We start from the raw sequence: 16,969 nt of genomic DNA on the forward strand, positions 1-16,969 counted from the left end.
CTGGTCTCAAATAATTAGCGTCCTGTCTCCACCTCCTAGTAGCTAGAATTACAGGTATGCAAAACCCTGCCAGGCTTACTGTTTCAATTTTAAATGAAAGGCCCACAGTGTAGGAGGCTTACTTCCCAGGGAGACACTATTAGGAGGTGTTAAAACTTTTAAAAGGTGAGGTCTGATGGAAGGTCTTCAGGACAAAAAGGCCTACTTTTGAGGGGGTATTATTTTCTGACAAGAAACTATGAGCCCAAATAAACCTTTCTTCTTCATAAGTTGATCATTTCAGGTATTTGTTACAGTGACAGCATGCCAACACATATCCCCATTCATTAACTTAGCTAACAAACATTATTGTTGATTACAATAGATAAGGTTTGTCATTGGAATCACAAAGAGATGTCAACTATCTTTGTGCTCTAGAATTTCTCAGAGCTAGAAAAATAAATGTGATTCTGTGGCATGGCTTTATGGGAGATAGATATATAGTCATATGTAAGTTTAAGACAGGGAGGGATGGACAGAAGAAGAGTGAGAGGGAACAGAGAAGAGAAAGAGGAGAAGGGAAGAGAGAGGAGAAGAGAGCAAAATTGAGAGAAGAGAAGAGAGAGGAAAAGAAAAGATAGAAGAAGAGAAGAGAAGGAGAGGCAAATTCTTGATAAGGGAAGATGGTTGGTGAAAAGAAATCCCTTAGAATAATAATAATTTTACTGAGTCTTGATGGATACTTTAGCAGACAACCAAAGCAGTTGGGATTGATACTGAGAGGAGAGAGAATGATCTTCCAGACAGAGAGCCAAGGTGCTAAAGCTGGGAGACACATTATGGTGTGTTTGTGGGGAGGGAGAAATACAGGTAGGGAGGGTGGGCTTGCCATTTTCTCTACTGGTGGCAGACAGGTGGTGAGGTATGACTTGACTTTTTAGCAGATAACTACTTGTTTTTGGTTTCTAGTTTCAGTAGAAATTTGTTTTTTGTTTACTCATCTTCAGAAGCAAAATCCAGGCCACTTTTTTTTGGTGTAAGTGTCTTAAAGAACAATTTTTTTACATTTGAAAGAAAACTGATGAGGAATATTTATAAACATGTGGAAATAGCATCATCCTGTTTGAGTTACAAGATGATGATAGAAAGTTAAAAAGTTTGATAGAAAGTTAGAAATCTGACATGCCATGCCATTGATTTCTCCTTACACAGATTGTGTGGTTTTGCATAAGTTAATATTTATGCATTTCTAAACACAAATACAAACCAGCTCTATGTTATATCAGTCTTAAGATAAATAGCTGAGAACTGAGCTCTTAAACTCCTGTAGAAAGCTGACATGCTATTGATTTCTCCTTACACAGATTGTGTAGTTTTGCATAAGTAATATTTATCCATTTCTAAACACAAATACAAGCCAGCTCTATGTTATATCAGTCTTAAGATAAATAGCTGAGAACTGAGCTCTTAAATTCCTGTAGAAATTAACAATGTTGACTTATAGTTTTGCCCCATCCTCTTTGGCCCATTTACTATATCAGTACACCAAGAGAATACTGGGTTCTGCCATTTGAAAACATTCATGCAGCTTTTTCAAGATGTATCTTATCAAGGAAATACTGGGGAGACAAGAAAAAGTACACATATAGCCCATTTTAAGAAAATCCAAAATGACCCCCCTCAGATTTCTATCTAAAAACACTTTCTCTGATGTATCTAAAATATCTCCACTATTTTTTATCTTAGTGTCTGAGAGACTTGTCTACACTGCAGAGTATAATACAAAGGGAAAAGTTGTGTTTTTCTCCTTTTATCTGGATGCCTAGTGCTATGAAGCTCCACATTTGCTTCTATTTTCATCATTATGTATTCATATTAGAATTTTACTTGAGCAAAAGTTAACTTAATGCTTACAGAGAGAATGGCTTTGATGGATTCATTAAATGAGCATGTGTTTGTTGTTTGAAAATATATTCACTGAAAATTGGGGAAAATACAGAATGTCTCAAACAATGAGACAGAGTGGCTGTGGCTTGATACAATCTCTGAAGGTATTATGTTTTTGGAAGAAACAGAGATGGCAGGAATTACATAGGACACATTGCGAAACATTGGATGGCTCCTATCATGAAAGTCAAGCAATTTTAGGAGTCAATCCCTTCCAAATCTCTGGTAGTTTGTCTTCTAGGCATCATTGACTGTGAGGTGGGAGGAAGCTGCTTGGGCCCAGCAAAGTGTGACAAGTGCAGTGACACTGCCAAGGAACACAGGAGATGGGCTTGGCATTGCTCTTTCTTATTTCCTCATCCCACTGGTCTTTTTCCTCGAAAGCATTCATGTGCAAGAGGACTGGTCATGCATGACCTCCCCACCACGTTTCCTAATGAGTTGACCAAGGACCATGACTAGACCAGGTGGTCAAGTTGTATCCAGTCTCGGAGACCAGCAGGCTCGCCCCATGCTAGTGCATGGGCCCTGTGCTTTGGCTCATGTGCTGTTGGCAATCTAATAGGAGGGAGAAGGTAAGGTTATTTTATTCGCTGCATCTTTCTTAGAAGTCTAGCTCATGTTCTGAGAATTGCTAGGACAAGTCTTCCGCTGCCTTTCATTTCATTTCTCTCTCAGAGCTTTTACTCTCTAACATTCTCTCATTATGGTTACTATAACTACTCCATCTTGTTTATAGCGTGTCTGTTCAACTACTTGTCATGAGAGAACTGAAGAATAGATTATTGCCCATAAAGATTTTATAGTGTAACTGAGGAGACAGGGTGTATAAAAATGTAAAGCAAGCTGGATGCTGGTAGCTCACACTTGTAATCCTAGCTACTTAGGAGGCTGAGATCTGAGGATTCTGGTTTGAAGTCAGCCAGGGTAGTAAAGTCCATGAGACTCTTATTTCCAGTTAATTCCAGAAAACTGGAAGTGGAATAGTGGCTCCAAGTGGTAGAACATTAACCTTTGAGCAAAAAAGCTTGAGGACATCTCCCAGGCCCTGAGTTCAAGCCCTATGACTGCCCTCCCCCACAAAAAAACCCAAACAAAACATAAATCAAATGTATACAGACAACAATTTACATGGCGAACATGGTTGTATGCAATGCCCTGACCATGAACCCATGCACTGCAGTACTCTGCAGTGGGTCCCTGGTCCAATGGAAGAAGCAGAAGTCTTTGAGGGATTCTCAAAGCCACACCCACTTGTTTGGGCTTCAGTATCTGAGGACCCAGAAAACCAGCATCTGTTTCTGGTGCTGAGGATTCAGGCTATTAATTTCACACCAAGTATGACATAGCACGGCAGCTATGTTGGCCACCACTCTCAGGGAACACATGAGAGAAATCCAGTCCACAGGAACTTCTATCAGGAAGGCACACAGGCTTTGGTATGATTCCAGGGCAACTTTTGTAGTCATAGGCAGAGCCACTTGTCTCTCCTCTTTGTACATCGACCTTCTTCTCTCACTGCGTATAGAGGAGAGGAACGTGGCTGCTGGTGACCTTTGCTAAGTGACTCTAGTATAAAGGGAAGACTTCTCTCTTTTAGTATTGCATATATATTTTAGGAGGATCTCAGAATGGGTTTCTTGGGTCACAGCTCCCCATCCCCTAAACAGATCATTGCTATGAGATAGGAGGGGTAGGATCTATTCCCAGAAAAAGGGCCAGGAAACTTCTTGGGCAGTTAAACCTAATAGTTATCCAATTCTTTTTGGTAGCCCTTTTATGAAACATTTAAATGGACTATTACTGGCCTCTGCTTGTGCTTTGCTATGCTACTTAGCATCTGCTCTCCTAACTTACTTTGTATTTTTTTTCTTTTTTCTTTTTTATTGTGAAAATACTGTACAGAGGGGTTACAATTACATGGGCAAGATAATGAGTACATTTCTTATCAAGCATTGTAGCCTCCTCCTTTGTTTCCCCTTCCCATCCCTTCCCAGCTTCCTCCCGCCCCCCCCCCCCCTTACTTTGTATTTTTATGCCCTAAAAAATCTTCAAAGCTTTTGTACCTAATAGAGCTCTGGTGGCCTTTGGTTATTGCTAAACATTCTTCTAGGCCTGTGAGCTTTACTGCACCAAGCTGCCAACAAGAAAAAGGTACATCCTTCTGCATACCCTACATTTTTCCCCTCTTTAAAAAAGTGTATTTTCAAGTCCTTTGTGATAGGTATGTTTGTTTTTCTCTCACTCTCTCTCTATGTAATAGCTCTCTGGTATAGCAGACTGGGCAGGCAGGGGCACTGGTCCAGGAAATAGCCTACGGTCACTGAATCAAACCATTTATTCTATTACAATACGCTCTTTAAAAATATTCCTTGGAAGCAATTTCAAACTTATCAAAAATGGTAAGTACAACCCAAAGTTGTTTCTTTTTGTCCTTGAAAAGTAAGTTGTCAGAAAGTTTTCTCATCACCACTGATTATTTTATTGTGAATTTTTTACCAATAGGCACTCTCCTACATTACCATAATGCAACCACCAAAACCAAGATGCTAGTGTGTTGACCCATGATGGTTACCTAATCCTAAAATTCCATTAAAGTTTTGTCAGTTGTCCCAATAATAGCCTTCTTGCAAAAGGATCCAGCCTACAATTTAGTGCTGCATTCATTTGTCATATTTCTTTAGGCCCCATTAATCTGAACAATTCTTTAGCTGTTCAGTGACTTTCAAAGACAATATTCTTCAGTTTGGGTTTGGGTGATGTTTCTTCCTTATTATATTCAGATAGACATTGTTGGGAGGAATTTCTTTCTTTCTTTCTTTCTTTTTTTTTTGGGTCCGGTCGTGGGGCCTGAACTCTGGCCCTGGGCGCTGTCCCTCAGCTCTTCAGCTCAAGGCTAGCGCTCTACCACTTGAGCCACAGTGCCACTTCCGGCCTTTTTCTTTTTGCTTATGTGGTGCTGAGGAATCAAACCCAGGGCCTCAGGCATGCAAGGCAAGCGCTCTACTACTGAGCCACCTTCCCAGCCCCATGTTAGGAGGAATTTCATGCTGTGTTCTTTCCAATACTTTCTATCAAGTGACACACATTTTGGTTGTTTGAAACTGGTGATTTTGATACCAGTGATGTTAACTTTCATTCTTTAAATAAGGTCATGTCTACTAAAATTTCCCCTCTGTCAAATTATTTAATAAGAATTTTGTTGGGAGTACTTTGAAACTAGCAGTCCCCATGGAACTTTTTTTTCCAGAATGGACTTAATGATTTTCTGTTTTATTCAAGGAGTTATAGTTCATCACCATCATTATTTATTTTGATCCCAAAATTGCTCCATACTTGCCTTGGAAGCAAGTTCCTGGGTGACGACACAATTCCATCATTCTTTGGGTTGGTCTTTACTTTCTGGAACATGTAGTATTACCCCTCCCTATTCCTGGGGAAAAAACCATCATTTCTTTGAGTGAAGAATAGTATTTAGAAATAGAACATGAGAACATTAGGTATGCTTAGCTATCAGATCCTCTTGGTAGAAAAAGCTAGAAAGTATATGTTTATATGTATGTGTTAAGTATTATTTTATATCTCTACGCATATATTAAAAACATGTTTGCATCAATATCTTAGTTGCTAGTTTTCTCCCTTTTCATACTGCAACCTACCTTCCTTCCTTCCTTCCTTCCTTCCTTCCTTCCTTCCTTCCTTCCTTCCTTCCTTCCTTCCTTCCTTCCTTCCTTCCTTCCTTCCTTCCAGTTCATTGGTCGTGGGCTTGAACTCAGAGATTGGGTGCTGTCCCTCAGTGTTTTCCACTCAAGGCTAGCACTCTACCACTCTGAGCCACAGCACCACTTCCAGTTTTCTGGTGGTTGATTGGAGATAAGAGTCTCAAGGACTTTCTTGCCCAGGCTGGCTTTTAACTGTGATCCTCAGATATCAGCCTCTGGAATATCTAGGATTACAGGCATGAGAGCCACCAGTGCCACAGGCTAACTCTCCTTTCTTAATGGTGAGAAAACTGCCTCCTGTTTTTGTCTGTGTATATACTTATTTGGTTGCTTCCTCTGGAAGTAGCAAGTTTTGTGCCCCTGTGGCTAACTGCCCCTCCCCTTTCCTCCCAGGAGGTTCTGCCATCCTGAGCCAGCCTCTGGTGCCTTACATAATGATTGGCACGTGGACCCGAGGCCAGTTAGGAAACAAAGTGAAAGAAGTCCATATCCTTGGCTAGCCATCATAACTGCAGGTCTGCTGGGGTTAGAATGTGAGTGTGAAGTCAGCCTGGATAAGGAATTTTAAGTGGTGTATCATAATGTGAATGTCTGGATGAGCATCCTTGATTAGGGTAGCCCTGTTGGCAGGTTGCATACTAGTTCTCATGAAGTTACAGTTGCTCAATCGGACTTGGCACGGCCTTCATCTGGATCTGCTGTTTTAACCACTTTCCACGCCAAACCCAGAAACCCAGCCTGCTTCTTGCCAGTTGCAGCCCTAGTGCAAAGCAATCAGACATGCTTAAATTTCTTTGGGAAAATTTTCATTGCAATTATTTATTTTCATGCTCATCTTCCCTTCTAGACTACAGGACCCTGAGAGTCTAGAGACTTCATCTGATATAACATCCAGGGTGGTATTTGTTGAATAATTCAGTGAATGAATCTTGTCTTTGATTCAAAGAGCTTTCTCCAGCTTCTAAATGGAAGATTTCATCCCAAATGACTCAGTCATCCCCTCAAATGAAATCCGCCCTCAAAGTATGAATATTTACCATCGTCGGGAAGAGTCAAAAATACATGTTGCAGGCACAGAATGCAATATCAGAAGAGGAATTTTCAGAATTTTTGGCAGTATCATGATCACAGAATATATATATCATAAGCCAAAGTGCTTAGTTAGAAGGTGGTGACAGTATTTTGTTACATATAAATGAGTTGTGTTTGTTAAAAGATTAGGCTCTATACCTTTATTTATTTATCATCATTATTTATTAGTCATCATATTTTGTTTGCATCAAAACTAAATGCTTGTAATAAGAGCAGAGTCATCAGAAATACCTCCTGCTGTCTCATCCTGATGGTAATATATGTTAAAGATTAGCTGAGATATCATACAAGATGGTTTGTACCATGAAAGAATCACAAGTGTAAGAATGGAATAATTATTGACATACTGCATCCATGTTTTATTTCTCTCTGAGGATTTGGTTTTGGCCATTGCTTAAGGCTTTTGTCACATCTCCTATTATACAGAAAAAGAAAGATGAATATCCAGTATGAATAGAGCTGCCCTGGGAGGGTCGTAGACCTAAACAATGATCGTATGTGTCAATGCATGTCACTTCCACCTTATGTTTCTTTTACTGTCTTTAAAAATAGTGCTCATCATCTCAAAGGAGAAAGAATAATGCAGAAATGAAGAATATGCAGCCCAGTATTTGTGGGCTTATGGGGCAGGTGGGAAATAGATTTAGGGGAAGTAAGAGCCACATACCACATTGGGGATGGGCTACACGTCTCCACTTCTTGCATTGGGGGTGAGGAGGAGAGGTTGGATCTCTGTATGTGTTTACAATGGAAATAAATAACATCTCTTGTATCAAGATGGTAGGGTTTTGGGAACTTGAAGAAAAGGGTGATGCTCCAGCCCTGTAGCTAAAAATTCTGGGTGCCTGCTTTTGAGCAAGCATGGAACCCTGGAAAACCTTGGTTTCTTTGGTTCCACAGGTGTGTCAGGAGACTTAAATGAAAGTCGGGAGACTTCAGATGAAAGCCTGTGTTGCATTTTATATTGCATTAAAAAAAAGTCTTAAGATGGAGTACTACTTCCCTTTCATCTCTTCCTTTCCTTTCCTGGCCTCTGTCTACTTGTTCTTTTTACCAGGGTGGTACCCAAGACTCTGCTTGCCAGGCCTGATGGGAAGCTCTGACTAGAGTTAATAGGGAAGCAGGCTGAGTCTTAGAAGGAAAAGTTGACTGACTATGTTTAGGAAAAACAACAACAATAACAATAAGAAGCTACAAGGTAATGTTGTCAGAGGTGGGTACTTATTATACAGTCTACCATTTAGAGCTTGAGGTAATAGGAATGTAGATGTTCTGATGCTTCTATCAAGGCTGTCAGGGCTTAATGAAATTCCTCATGGGGCAAGAGCCACATGTGCTTATTAAGATTGGATCAATTGATATACCCATCCCCTGGATCAGAGAGCAAACTGGAATCAACAGTGCCACCAAGTGGCACCAGGGTATAAGCAAAGGGGAAACACTCAAGACAGCAACTTCTTCCATTGCTCTTTCCACATGTCTATTTCTTTTTCTCTCTAAAAATAGAAGAGGTATATTTTTCTTGGATGAATGTGGAGAATGATCTGGGATATGAGCCTCCTTCTGGAATGTCACAGAGTTTGGAGAGATATTTCTTCTTTATTAAGTAATTATAGCCTTTGAAGTCCTGTCCAATTGAGCATGTCATCAGAGGAGGTAGCTCTGCACATATGCATTTCAGAGCATTCATAAAAAAAAGTGGATGATAGAGTCAGTATGTGTTGGAATTTGGGTTTCAAAGTATCATAACCAGGATGAGGCCCAAGATAACAGACACAGGTAAATACTATATACAAACAAACAACTTGGGAAGGAAACCCATTCATAGTCTTACCATCTGTGACTTTTTTTTCCCATTCTTTGTTTGCAATATTTATTTTCCTCATCACAAAATGTTCATTGCAATAATTTGAATGCCTGTCCCTTTAAGAATAGTACAGCTTAGTTGCTATCAAATAATGTGAGATGTTAAATATTTTTAGGACATGCTAAATCCTACTTCATCCTTGTGCCTTCTGCCGTCACTCAGAAAAGGAGTATTTTTGTAATGCTGTGTTATTAGAGTTCTAATTTTAGATGCAAACTATGTGATAAGTTTCAGCTTTTTTTTTTTGTCGGCAGTGGGGCTTGAACTCTGGGCCTGGGTGCTGTCCCTCAGCTCTTCAGCTCAAGGCAAGCGCTCTACCACTTGAGCTACAGCGCCACTTCCTAAGCTTCAGCTTTGATTGTTGGGTCCATGTTACTTTTCTCTCCCACAGAGCACATCTTCTTCTTCCTGTATCTACTCCTGCTCTCTAACAAAACCTGGTTTTCAGACTAGTACTGGTGCTGAAAGCCAGTATCTTAGTACCCATATTCTGGCCTGAATTGCAGTGTTTACCTCAATGAATCTTTCAGAGCCTGGTTGCTTGCTTTTCTAAGAGCTCAGCTTCTGGCTTGTGGTCATTCCCAGTGTTGGAAACCCATAGTTTTGGCTATGGTCCTGAACATTTGTTGTTCCCCAAAGTGTTCACCTCCGGAGGAGAGAAATTTCTGTCCTCTGTCTAAGTGTGGGGTGGAGGAACCGGTGCTAGGGGTTTGTGAATGAGGTAGAAATGAGGTACAGAGTATAAGGAAGAGTAAAAAGTGAACATGGACCCACAGAATACTGGCAGAATATGAACTGTAAAGATGACAGTGTGGTAGGGGAAAGCAGCCTAGAACAATAAGGCAACTATAGCAGGATTCCCCATAGAAGAGGTCTTTTCAGTATGGAAGGCAATTTAAACTTGCCTTACCATGCAGCAGGTTTGGGGGTGAGTGAGGAAAAACTTTGATTTTTTTCTCCCCTTCTCTAGATTTTATTTTTATTTTTAGAAATATATGGATTAAGTGTGACTTTTGGACATTGGCCAGGAGCAAGAAAAATGCCAACAACTTGCCTTCATTTGGAGTTTAGTATTAGAATGTAAGATCATTTTTGGATGTGCATAGCTATTTGTATGCAGCTCCCTTTTTGTTGTGGTAAAATAGAACAGCGTAAAAATCATCCATGAGCCATTTTTAACGCATCGTCTGTTATCAGAAGTATCCACATTGTGGTGTGTCCATCATCACTATCCATCTTCAGAACTTTTCATCTTTCTCAGCAGAATCTCTGTCCCTATGAACACGAACTCCCCTGGACCTTCACATACATGCACAAAAACATTATTTAAAACTTTCATTTTAACACCCCAGCTTCCCTCCATGCTCCCCTGACAACCACAGCTTTACCAACTGTCTCTATAAACTTGATTGCCCTACACACATGGAACCAAATGGTCTCTGTCCTGTTGTGACAGGCTTCTTTTACTGAGCACAATATTCTCAAGATTCCTAGCTTGCAGACATGTTGTAGCATGGGTTGGATTTCTTTCATTCTTAATATTAATATTCTGTTGGATGCATAGCCTTGTTCATTAGTGATCGCTTCATTTGCTCTGATATTTTAGCTGTTGTGATGTGCTGCTATGAATACAAGAGTCCAAAAATACATCTTACTTTCTATTCTTCTCCTTTTCTGATTTATTCTTATTTTTTATGAAAACATATACTCAGAAGTGGAATTTTGGTTCATATGACACAGCATGAGAATACCAATTTTTCCCCATCTTGATCAACACTTTTTTTTTTTTAAAGTAGTAGCTTTGAAGGAGTAGTCTCATGGTTTTGATTTGCATTTCCTTAATGATTACCTATGCTGAACACTTTATCTTGTGTTGAATGATCATTCTTCTGTCTTCTAAGGAGAAAGGCCTGTTTAATTCCCTTGCCTATTTTAAAACTGGTTTGTGTGTTATTTTGTTGTTGAACCATAAGGGGGGCTGTCTTTGTATTTTAGATACCAATGCCTTATCAAATATATGACCTGTAGGTATTTTCTGAGGATAAGTGGATTGATGATTTAAGTGGATGCCATCACAGCTTGAGGAAACCTGCTGCTTACAATGTGACTAAGGCCATAGAAACAAGGAAGTCCATACTGGAAATCAGCAACAGAACCTTCCACATTTGGACAATGAAGTCTTGCTCCAGGAAGGAAGGATGATACTCTTTTCCTTCATTGTGAAAGGCTGGTTGTGTGAAGTCAGTGCCATTAGGAATAAGCTTACCCATCACCTGGTACCTGTCAGACACCTGCCATCAAGTCATGGTGGATCTGTTCTTAGGTCCTGTTCCTTACCCTGTTACAGGGTATCAAAGAAACAAGTTCTCCATTTCCAGCTACTCTTGTTCCCAGCAAGTGACACAAACTGGCCAGGCTGCAGCTGTTTGAAGGAAACGAGGAAACTGGTAGACATTTGAGAGAGGTTTTGCTCTTAGCACGTATGTAAGTGCAGGCAACTCTCCCCATCTGTGAGTTCAACCTCTGCAAACCCAACCCAACCACAGATTGAAAATGCTCAGGAAAAGAATTTACATCTGTACTAAACATGTACAGGCTTTAAAAATTGTCATTATTCCCTAAACAATACCATTTAACCATGCTTTACATAGCATTTACACCATATTGGGCATTGTAAGTAATCTAAAGCTGATTTAAAGGAGATAGAAGTATATGCTGTAACCTGTAACATATTAGGTTATGTACATATATAAGTCTATAAAGTTATACATTATAACCTTATAGCCTGTAAAATATAGGTTATAAGTAAATAGTAGGACATTTTTACATGAAAGACTTCAGCGTTTGAGGATTTTGCTGTTCACAAGGGCCCTGGAACTAATCCTGTAAGGATATGAAGAATGGTTGTATTTGTTGCTAGACTCCTTTGTGTATATGTAATACTGAGTGTCATAGTATTTCAACAATGATGTGTCATTCTTCTTTTTCTTTTTTTTTAGAATAAAGAACCATTTCTTTAATCCAGCTTTCTGTTCTTTCATCTACTTGTTGTTGTTCTTCTCCTTCATTCTCCTCCTCCTCTTCTGAAAGAAATAAATGAATAAATGAGAGGCAACATTACTAGAAATGTACTAAAGCAATTGTCTCTTAGTTGACAGTATCCTTGGTGAATATTATATCAGCTGCTAGGAATTCCACTAGAGCCAGTGGCAGGATTTCTCCCTCTAACAAACATTTGCCCTCACCCATCCTAAGATCTAAAGAGAGTTAAGGATATGTGGTGCAAACAAGCACAAACAGACCTGGTTAAAGCAATGAGTGTTTATGCTCGAGGATGGGGACTGGGATAGTTCTTAGGCCTAGGATAGCAAGAAATCTGGACAGGGGAACGACTTTGAATTATGAAAGAAGGAAATAATGTGGATTTGAATAAAAATTAAAACTGTAGTAGGCATTTTATGGCATTATCATCTCTCTCCTGTTTTGCTTATATTAATATTAATATATTAATCAAATGCCTGGAAATCCATTAGGTAGGGAGATGAACTTTGGAGTAAGGATTGAACAGAAGGATATTAGTGAATATCATGTATGAGGCCTTTGGGGTACACATATTCCTGAGAGGCCATGACAGGCCTTTGCAAGCGCTGTGGTCCCTTTTTCATTGTGACCACACAACATGTGCCTCTTTGTCCCAGCAGAGTAAAGTTGGGTGCAGTGTGCGCTGTGGTGGCTGCCACTCTCTTGATTCATTGAGTCTTTAACTAGAGCAGAGATGGCCTGACAGTGAGCCCTGAGCTGCCTGTGGAGTTGGCCTGGATCCACCTTGGCACGCCCTTCCTGAGCTCCCTTCTGGCACTGGCCCTCCCTGCCTGGCAGCTGACATCCTGAGGGTCCATCTTGCCTTTCTGAAATATGCCTTTCACTTGTCTTGTCACATCTTCCAGAGTTTTTTTGTTAGAAGATATGGGCAAGAGTTATGTATCACTAGTGCAGTGGGTTAACGAAGGGCCCCCAAAGGATATATCTACCCAAAACCTCAGAATGTGATCTACTCTGGCACATGGTCTTTGCAGATAAAATTAAGATAAAGATCTCGAGGTTAACATATCCTGGATTAGGACTCTTTTCATGAGACAGAACAAGAAGAGACACATGGAGACCCTGGTGAAGGCTGTTGTGAGGTTGGGGCAGATTGGAACAAAGTATCAGGCGGCACCAAAGATGGCTGGCACCCCTAGAAGCTGGGAGAGACACAGAATCCATTCTCTCTTGGAACTTTCTGGAAAACGGAATCTTCTGGAAAACTTGGTGTTTGTCTTCAGGCCTCCAGTGGTGTGAGAGAATAATTGTATCTTGTTTCAAGCCATTAAGATAAGTTTTAGTGGGCAATGAACTAATACATTTAGTGCCCTGGTCAGGTTAGTTAAATAAATGGATAGACCTCCAAACTTGGGGTCAGAAGGACTCTCTGGTGATTGCAATTACCAGGGGACTTTAAAATAGTAGAGAGGCTGAGTCAAGGGATTCACATTTTAAAAGCATCCGAGGTGATTTTATCATCATCCTGGGTTCTGAACCACAGAGCTTCACAACCATCCTGTTTTCACGAGTGAAAAGCCAAGATAGCAAAGCAGACAGGGGATTTAGAAAGCAATTTTCAAAATCCTTCTGTGAAGCCTGGGAAGGAAAAAAACAATTCCCTCAAGGTGGACAAAGGCATATCTTTGTAACTGCAAATCACAGGGGGAAAAAAAGTAAAAAATTAAAGTATTTTCATCCTGGGGTGGGTTTGTAGGTTTTTAAATACGTGTTTGTTCATGTGTATTATTGAAGAAATGTTTTCCTTCTTTGGTTTTTGTTTGGTGGTACTGGGGTTTGAACTCAGGGCCACTGGAGCCATACCTTTGGTTATTGTGTTTTGATGATTTCTCATTTTGGATCTTGCCATTTTGTCCAGACTTGGCCTCATATGGAGATCCTCCTCTGTATCCCTGCTAAATAGCTGAGATTATAGACCCGAGCTGCTGCATGTGGCCCAAGAAATGCTTTCCTACTCAGACATAAATGTTAGTTTATGTGTTTATTTTAAAAAATATTTTTATTACAATCTAAGTAAATGAAGAGTCTGAGCTTTCTAATTTTCTTAAGAAATCTGGGTAGAGTCTAGGTTTCTGTATGGCAAAGGAAAAGAATAACATATTGTGTTTAAAGTTTTATCATGGATAACTATTTTAGTGAATTTCATAGAAGATTGTGTGTGTGTGTGTGTGTGTGTGTGTGTGTGTGTGTGTGTGTGTGTGTGACTATTGGAACAGGTCTTTGGAACAGGACTTTGGCTCTGGAGACGTGGCACTGAATCTAATCGCCCCACTTAGGTTATCCGGCCTTTGGAGACTCATAAAGATAAGGGCAACAGGATAATTGGGATATTATGTACTCTTTAAAACAGCATGATTTAGTTCAAGTAGGAATTGCTGGGGCTCTAAATTAATCCCCTGGGGGAACAAATGAAAAAAATATATATGTGATATATTATTGAGGTATATGTTTTGGTGCTTTGATACCTTAGAGAGGAGGACATTAATCTGTCATTAATTTTCACCGGGACAATCTGACAGCGATTAAAGCATATCTAGATAATCAGAAGCTTGGGGGAAGCCCACCGAGAGATTGGCTTAAATGATCTAATCAGCTTTTCTTTTCATAGAAGACACAAGACTGAGGTCCTGACAACTTGAGAGCATTAGCAAGCCCAAGCACTTTTCAGAAGAGTCCGGTATTTAGCCCCAGTGTTCTGGCCAAATTCCAACTCGAGTAATGCCATTTTGCCTCCCGAAAAGTCCCCCTGCAGCTACCAGTGGATATGGTATTATTGTTCGCTTCCTGTCCCAAAGTGCGAGGCTTTGTGTGGAGGTGGCACTGTGTACAGCAAATCAGATGCTTCATTGCTATTATGAAGGGCTGCATTTTGACTCCAGCCGTGCTATCCCTAAGCCGCTGTAAGTAGGCAGTAGTTGGGGCTATTTACATGACTCTCACTTTCCTTTCAGGGGCAAATTGCAGAAGATTTATTCTTTTGGGAAAACTTGTTTTCATCTTTTGTAAAAGATGATGTTGTGATTAATATAATTAGATAAAATTAGATAATGATCAGATATGAATGTATAATGCACATGTTTATCTCCTGTGCTTTATTTTTGTTCTATAGAAGATTAGACGCAATTATCCTCACCAGTGTGATTTCTGTCCTTACTGTTGTCCATGTCAGGTTGTATTGAAATTTGTAAAATGAACCATGTTTTTTTTTTTTTTTTTTTTTTTTTAGTTTTGCTAGGAAAATCTAAATAAAAAAATTTTAAATGCACAAAATATGCAGAACCCTGTGTGTGTGAAAGGATGAGGTTCAGGACGTGTAGGCTCATTGAGAAAACTGATTTGAGAAGCGAGGGAAGGGATTCTTTTGGTCTGGGCTAAGGTTTCATAACAGCTAACCTGGACAGCTTGACAAACTATTTCTGGAATCCTGAGTTTTGGAACAATCTGTTCACTTCAGGGGAATTTCCAGTTGATAGGTTGGCTGTGGCTTATGTGACAAGATGCATGTGGGTTAGGTGGCCTGAGGAGGAATCATTGACTTTTCATGTCCAGGATGGATAAGAAGCATTGGACGTATCCATTTAATTTCTTTCTTGGGAGGAAGAGAAACCAAGACCCACCTGAGGAAGTTAGGGCAGCCATGGTAGGAAGTTAGGAGCAAAACGCCTATCATATAATCTGGAAACTAGACACGCTAAAGATGCTGAGAAACTGAAGATGGGGTTGGGAGCAAACATTTGAACTAAGGACACTAGGCTGAATTTCGAAGGGAATATGAAGTTAACGTTGCTAAGGAGGAGAAATATGGATGCTGGGTACCAAAATTCACACATCCATCACACATGCGGATTTATGGAAAAGGGCTCCTACACTTCCTTGACCTTATGGAAAGTGTTTCGACGTGTTTGACTACAGTAATGTAAAATCCTGGAGAGTGTTTCCTGCTCTCACTTCCCACCTTGTAGAAAAACACAGTTTCAGTGTTTGTGCAAAGCAGAAATACTGCTTTGCAGTGTCTATTAATTTCCCGTGTAAGTCAGCTTCCCTCACATAATGAAATACATAAGTTGCTTATGAAGCGAAAGGAGGTGTATTTTGGCCCATTTTTCTGAATGTTCAAGTCCAAAGTCAGACAGCCCTGCCCCCTGGGTTTAGCTTTGAAGTATCTGGTGAGGGCAGCACATTGCAGTGAGCACAGGTATAGTGGGTGCTCATGTCTCAGGACACGAAGCAGGAGAGAGAGAAGAGAGAGAAAAGGAGGGGGAAGGGAGAGAAGAAAGGGAAAGAGAGAAAGAGGAAGGGAGGGAGAGAAAAAGAGGGAGAAAGAAAGAAAGGGGAAGGAGGGAAAGAGACATGGGGTGGGGGAGAGGAGGGATGGCTTGGGTCCCACGGTTCTTTCAAGCTCACCCCCAATAACCTCAGGACCTTCCACTAGGACCCACTTTCTAAAGGTCAAAAGTATCTTCCAATACTGTCACTGTAGCGACCAATCGTTTATGTTTGGACTTTGGGGAACATTCATATCACATCCTGACTTCATAAAGCATTATATTTCATTTTCATGGGGAGTTCTTTCTTATATTAAATTGGAAGTTTCCAACCTCTTGTCCTTCAACTCTGTCCGAATGGTCCCCTTTTCTCCCCCTTTGGGGGTTATATGGAGTAAATTTAATCTTTCTAAGCCAGGGGCTCTCAGCACTTTCAGAGTCTAATTTGTCTCTTGGCCACCCACACCTATTTCTCTTCATCATTCCTCATGTCTCTCCTCCCTCCTCATTTTTCTCAAAGGGAACGCTATCCCTCCAGGGTCACAGAAGTTTTTGGACATGTAATTCATTTATTAAAAGTTCCTCATGTTTTATAATGAATTACAGTTTGGGGCACCATATATAAAGCTTATCACATAAATGCTAAAATGGACCTCTCAAACATTTGAGTATTCCACTTAAATAATAAAGTCTAATTATTTCTTTTTTTTTTCCCAGAAAGAAATAATTTTGTATTTTTTTTTGTGGAAAAATGTTACAGAGATAATGTGATTAAACACATTTTAGGGAGGACCATTTGACTTAGCCTTTTCATTGTAAAGCAAGATTGTACTTTCTTCCCTTCCTTCCCTCCCTCTCTTCTCTACCCTTCTCCTCCTTCACTCTTCCTTCCTTCCTTCTAAAGTCTAATTATTTCTGGATACAGGCCTTTAAATATTCTTTTTGTGTTCATCCCAAGCATTGTATAAAGTAGAGTGAACGGATGTGAAGTTAAT

At 40.1% G+C, this 16,969-nt stretch overlaps 1 protein-coding gene across 2 annotated transcripts in view; it reads left to right on the top strand.

Annotated features, from left to right (window-relative positions):
- Positions 1-16,969, top strand: part of Nebl (nebulette) — a 327,581-nt gene that overhangs the window by 71,249 nt on the left and 239,363 nt on the right. The window lies entirely within an intron of this gene.

This window comes from Dipodomys spectabilis, unplaced genomic scaffold (assembly GCF_019054845.1).
Source record: "Dipodomys spectabilis isolate Male_0828 unplaced genomic scaffold, ASM1905484v1 ptg000096l, whole genome shotgun sequence".
Taxonomy (NCBI): domain Eukaryota; kingdom Metazoa; phylum Chordata; class Mammalia; order Rodentia; family Heteromyidae; genus Dipodomys; species Dipodomys spectabilis.